General features: G+C 40.9%; 1 protein-coding gene across 4 annotated transcripts in view; it reads left to right on the top strand.

Annotated features, from left to right (window-relative positions):
* The window catches only part of PLPPR1 (phospholipid phosphatase related 1), a 287,997-nt gene that overhangs the window by 201,037 nt on the left and 80,960 nt on the right, over positions 1–6,000 (top strand). The window lies entirely within an intron of this gene.

Genomic DNA, 6,000 nt, shown 5'->3' with positions numbered 1-6,000 from the left:
GGATCAGACTCCATCTCTGATGGGGTAGAGAGATAAAGCTGGAGATGGACCCACTTTCTGTAAAGAGTCCCACCTCATCAACCTGAGTGACAACAGCATCTACAGCCTCTCCTTTCAAGGGTCAGAAAACAATGGCCCTGTACTTCACTTGGGTAAAGGACGAAGCCTTGGCCTGGCGGGATCACCCCAGCACCAATGCTGTAAATCAGTAGTGGTGACAGGCATCACAGAGCCATGCTTGCTGGTGCAGGCACTCTCCACTTAAGTGAAGAGCTTCTGCTTCATGGGCTTGAGCAGGTTGGGGCTAGAGTATTGGGGATGCAGCAGCATCTCGTGCTCCAGGGAGATGGGATAGAACATCTTCCCAGAGGTGGCCACATGGCAGCAGAGTCTACAGGATTACAGCAGAGTTGCCTCTGCCTCCACCAGAAACACGCACCTTGGCTGCTATTAGTAGTAGTAGTAGTAGTGACTTAATAATGATTGGCAAAATTGTGGGATAAGAGGGGTCCAATTCCACACAATACCTACCACCAGAGTTCTGTATCCATGCCCTCCATTGCAAACTCCTATTCTTTATCCCTCTAGAAGTATGGATCCTTGTGGGGTGCAGACGGTGGGAGTTCTGGCTTCTGTAATTGCTTCTCTGCTGGGTATGGGTGTTGACATGTTCATCCATACCCCCAGCCTGTCTCTATCTTTGTATTTGTTTTTATCTGTGTTTAATCATCTACCAGTCCATGCCAAACTGCTGGATTTGTATGTGTTCTGGAGTGATGAAATGTAGCTCTTGATCTCATATACTTTGCATTCCAAATCTACTTATCCCCCACCCCCCAGTTCCTTTCATGATTATGTGCCTTAGTGTCACTGGTAGAAAGGAGATCGGGGAAGGGAGTCGGGCGGTAGCGCAACAGGTTAAGCGCACATGATGCAAAGCACAAGGACCAGCGAAAGGATCCCGGTTCGAGCCTCCAGCTCCCCACCTGTAGGGGAGTCACTTCACAAGCGGTGAAGCAGGTCTGCAGGTGTCTATCTTTCTCTCCCCCTCCCTGTCTTCCCCTCCTGTCTCCATTTCTCTCTGTCCTATCCAGCAAAGACAACAATAACTACAATAACAATGAAAAACAAGGGCAACAAAAGGGGAAAAAAAAATATATATGTATATGAAAGTCGGTTGAGAGAGAAACAGACCGGTATTTGTTATATTAGGGATGTTTCTCACACACGGGGAGAACTGTTGATTTCACTCTCATTGACAGGTAAGTGAGAGCCCTAAGCATTCATGACATTTTTCAGCATGAAAACATCTGTCTTTTCAGTTCTTAGGATTAGAAATGCTGAGTCCACAGCTTCTATGATTATTTTTTTTCTCTAAAAATATTATGGCCTCAAGTGCTTTTTTGTTTGTTTGTTTGTTTTTACTTATCACGAAAAACTAACTATGTGCATGTTGGATTTTTTATTTCCTACGTTTTCCTTTAGACCAGATCACATTCCTTTATGGTGTGTGTGTGTGTGTGTGTGTGTGTGTGTGTGTGTGTGTGTGTGTGTGTGTGTGTGTGTGTGTGTGTAAACAAATTTTGTTTCTATTTATTCATCATTTCAGAATGCTCAGAATTGCTAAGAGACTTACTCTCTGAATCAAATTCAGTAGTGCTGATGGAGCACCAATGCCCTCTACTGATCAGTCTCTCAAAAAAATAACAGTCTGGACCCTTCACTTAGAACAGTCTCCAACCTTCACCAGCAGTGTGTGCAAGGAGCCAGTGTTTCCAGGGTCACTCCGTCTGATGTATCAGCTGCTCATGAGTGTGATTTTCCCTGTTTGTCTTTACTAAAGCTGCTACAAGTTATTTCCATGCTCGGTTGGCTTTATTAGAAAAACAGTTTAAAAGAGTTTTGTAATTGCTCAAATGAAAAGCAGGACCAATATTTGATTATGATAAACCTATTCCTGGTATTTAATTTGGATAGTCCTTTCTGTTTATTAGTGTTTGTAGAACATCAGAAATATAGACACTTTAAAGTTTAGTGCTCAGTATTTACCGGAGTCCCTTTTTAAAAAGTTTTTTTATTTATAAAACGAAACATTGACAAAACCATAGGATAAGAGGGGTACAACTTTGTACAAGTCCCACCACCAGAACTCCGTATCCCATCCCCTCCCCTGATAGCTTTCCTATTCTTTAACCCTCTGAGAGTATGGACCCAAGGTCATTGTGGTGTGCAGAAGGTTGAAGGTCTGGCTTCTGTAATTGCTTCCCCGCTGAACATGGGTGTTGACAGGTCAATCCATACAGAATCCCTTCTTTTTTCAGATTTCTTTCTTGGAGCATTATTGGTTTACAGTCAACAGTAAAATACAGTAGTTTGTACATGTGTGACATTTCTCTGTCTTCTACATAACAATTCGACCTGCACTAGGTCCTCTTCCACCATCATGTTCCAAGGACCTGAACCCTTTCCTCCAACCCCTGAGTCTTTTACTTTGATATAATTTATACCAAACCCAGTCCAAGTTCTACTTAGTGATTTCCTTTCTGAACTTGTTTTTCAACTTCTTCCCTTGAGTGAGACCATCCCATATTCATTTTTCTGTTTCTGACTTATCTCATTTAACATGATTCCTTCAAGCTCCATCCAAGATGAGGTGAAGAAGGTAAATTCATCATTTTTAATAGCTGAGTAATATTCCATTATGTATATAAACCACAACTTACTCAACCACTCACCTGTTGTTGGACACCTGGGTTGCTTCCAGATTTTGGATATTACAAATTGTGAATGTAGGTATACACAAATATTTTTGGATGGCTATGTTTGGTCTCTTAGACTGTATCCTCAGTGGTCCCCTTAGTTGGGGAGTCCTGGGATTGCCAAACAGAAAAGATGGGCCTAGACCTCGAATAAATCCCTTTATCCATTGTAACTGGTCATCTCTATCAGGAACAACAAAATAGACCCCTCTGTGGGCCCCATAAGACCTTGCCCTTAAGGTGGATCAACAACGATAGAGAATGTTCCATCCTCTGAAGAGAGGCTAGACAACATACTCTATGCTACACCTGAGGAAGATAGGTCCTCAAATTGGAGCAACTTGAAATGTTCCTACTCATGACCACAGAATGTGAGCTCAGATCTACAGGGATGCTGAGGTCACATAGGCTCCTAAGCTGAATATGGGCCCCAGATCACATCAAATCCATGGGGTTTACAGTCAACAATATTTATACCCTTTTCTCATATTTGGGAACTACTCTCTTCCCTGATCCATCTTTCTGGTCCTTTTTCTAGCCTTGACATCATCTCCCCAGACAATAACTTGGATCCACCTGCATAGCAGATGTCAGGCTCAGGGAAAAAAAAAAAAAAAACTAGTATAGTCATGGGCCCTTTGGAATATAACTAAAATATGCCTACTAGCTATCTACAAAATGGAGACCCCCCCAAATCTTCACCTGCACTATTCCAGCCTTTAGGTTCATGATTAGTCAATAATTTGTTTGCTTCATATGTTAACTCTTTTTTCAGCAACCATGTTCGTGATGTCAGTCAGACCTCCCTGGGCTGACAACCCCACCAATGTGTCCTGGAGCTCCGCTTCTCCAGAGCCCTGCCCCACTAGGGAAAGAGAGAGACAGGCTGGGAGTATGGATCCACCTGCCAATGCCCATGTTCAGCAGGGAAGCAGATACAGAAACCAGGCCTCCCACCTTCTGCACCCCATAATTTCCCTTGGTCCATGCTCCCAGAGGATAAAGAATAGGAAAGCTGTCAGGGCAGAGTTTGGGATATGGAGTTCTGGTGGTGGGAATTGTGTGGAGTTGTACTTCTCTTATCCTATGGTTTTTGTCAGTGTTCCCTTTTTATAAATAAAAATTTAAAAATATAAAAGAATATATCCCCAGGAGAGGAATTGTAGGACCATAGGGTAGGTCCACTTCTAGCCTTCTGAGAGTTCTCTAGACTGCTCTCAACAGGGGTTGGACCTATTGACATTCCCACCAGCAGTGCAGGAGAGTTCCTTTGTCCCCACAACCTCTCCAGCATGTGCTACTGTTACCTTTTCTGATGTATGACATCCTCACAGAAGTGAAGTGGTATCTGTTGTCTTTATTTGCATTTCTCTGATAATCAATGACTTGGAGCATTTTCTCATGTTCACTGGCCTTTTGGATCTCTTTTATGGAGAATACTCATATCCTCTCCTCATTGTTAGATGGGGTCGGTTGTTTTCTTATTGCAGAGTTTGGTGATCTTGTCATATATTTTGGTTATTAGCCTCTTGTCTGATGTATACCTGAGTCCCTTCTAGTGTTGTCTCTATCAAGTAACTGCTTGGTTTCTCCTAACAAGAGAGAACATATCACCTATCAAAGCAGTCCATTACATCTTTGACAAAGTAACTCATGCTCTTTTTTCCTATGTTCTTTTATTTTTATTAAGTGATTAAATAATGATTGACAAGATTGTGGGATAAGAGGAGTACAATTCCATACAGTTCCCACTACCAGAGTTCCACATCCCATCCCCTCCACGGGAAGCTTCCCTACTCTTTATCCCTCTGAGAGTATGAACCAAAATTGCTTATATGGTGCAAAAGGTGGGAGTTCTGGCTTCTGGAATTGCTTCTCCACTGGACATGGATATTGGCAGGTCGATCCATACTCCCAGCCTACTCATTCAATGCTGTAACAACCGTTTCTAAAAATAGTCTACTTCCTTTTAATTCTTCAGCTATTTCAAAGATCAGATCCTTCTCCCTAGCATTTGGCTATTGCCCAAGAAGAGTAATATCATCTCTTAGAAAATGGGCAGACATTTCTATAAATGGGAGATCAAAGAAACAAAGACATAGATAAGAATACCAGGAGGATATAATCTCCCTATGTTCAAATGATATAAGAGCTCTTAGTTTCTCTCATTCTCTCTCACATACATACACACTGATATATTTTACACTGATATATTTTAAATATCACTTTTGAATTTGGGACAGAAAGCAAGAATCTGTGATACTGTAATTTGAATGTTGCCAGGAAGATCCACTCTCAGAATCCACATTCATAAATGCCTGAAAATTGTTAGACTACCATCCTAATGCTTCATATCCTTAATTAAGCAAACTACCCATGAGGACCTGACAAAGTTGATAAATTGGTGGACATAGACTAGGATTTTTTAATTATAAAATCAATTGGATCTCTCTGAAATGTTGATTATTCCACTGAGTTCTTCCACTTCTCTCAAGCAGAATAAAAATTAAGACTCTTAGTACTCTCTGTTTAACCTATTCCTCCTCTCTTTTGGTTTGCAGTCTTAATTGTGCTGTTGGCTATGCAGTAACCAAGTCAATTGGATGATTCTTCTGAACAATAGTAAAATAAGCAGTTGCCTTAAGCCGATAACCACATATGTATTCCAGTGCTTACTTTGCCAGGTTGTAAAAAAATTATACCACGTTCAAGGCAAGAAAATAAAACTCCACTTGTCAACAACAAAAGCAAAAAGGAACCTGTCATTGTGCTTTATTGCCAAAGTTTGTCTTAGTAGAAGTTGGTTTGTTCTTAGCCACTTACTATTAGAACAAGTACTGCTGTTAATTTCCTTTTAGATTTCTAGTACCTCACACAAGTATTTCCCACATTACTCCTCTTACATCATATCCAGTTCCTTCCCACCCTCAAAATCTTTTTAGATTATATTTGCCTCAACCTAAGAAAGTATCACATTAGAAAAGAGTATTTTAAATATAACATGATTATCCCAGAAGAAGTGGGACTATCATTCTCTACATCTTTCAAAACTACTAGTAGAGTCAGAATGAGAATAAACTTTTGTGGAAAGGACGCTTCCGTAATCATAACCATTGAGTTAACCTATTCCAAAATATGTATTAAAGGTTCACAGTGTTCCAGGAACTGTGCCAAATACTGGGGTTACAAAGACAAACAGAATTTAGTATCTTCTTTGAGAAGATCACATGTTTGTGGTAAA

The sequence above is a fragment of the Erinaceus europaeus genome, chromosome 10, assembly GCF_950295315.1.
Source record: "Erinaceus europaeus chromosome 10, mEriEur2.1, whole genome shotgun sequence".
NCBI classification, from domain to species: Eukaryota; Metazoa; Chordata; class Mammalia; order Eulipotyphla; family Erinaceidae; genus Erinaceus; species Erinaceus europaeus.
Note: the sequence above shows the minus strand (reverse complement) of the source record. Positions and strands in the feature narration are given on the sequence as shown.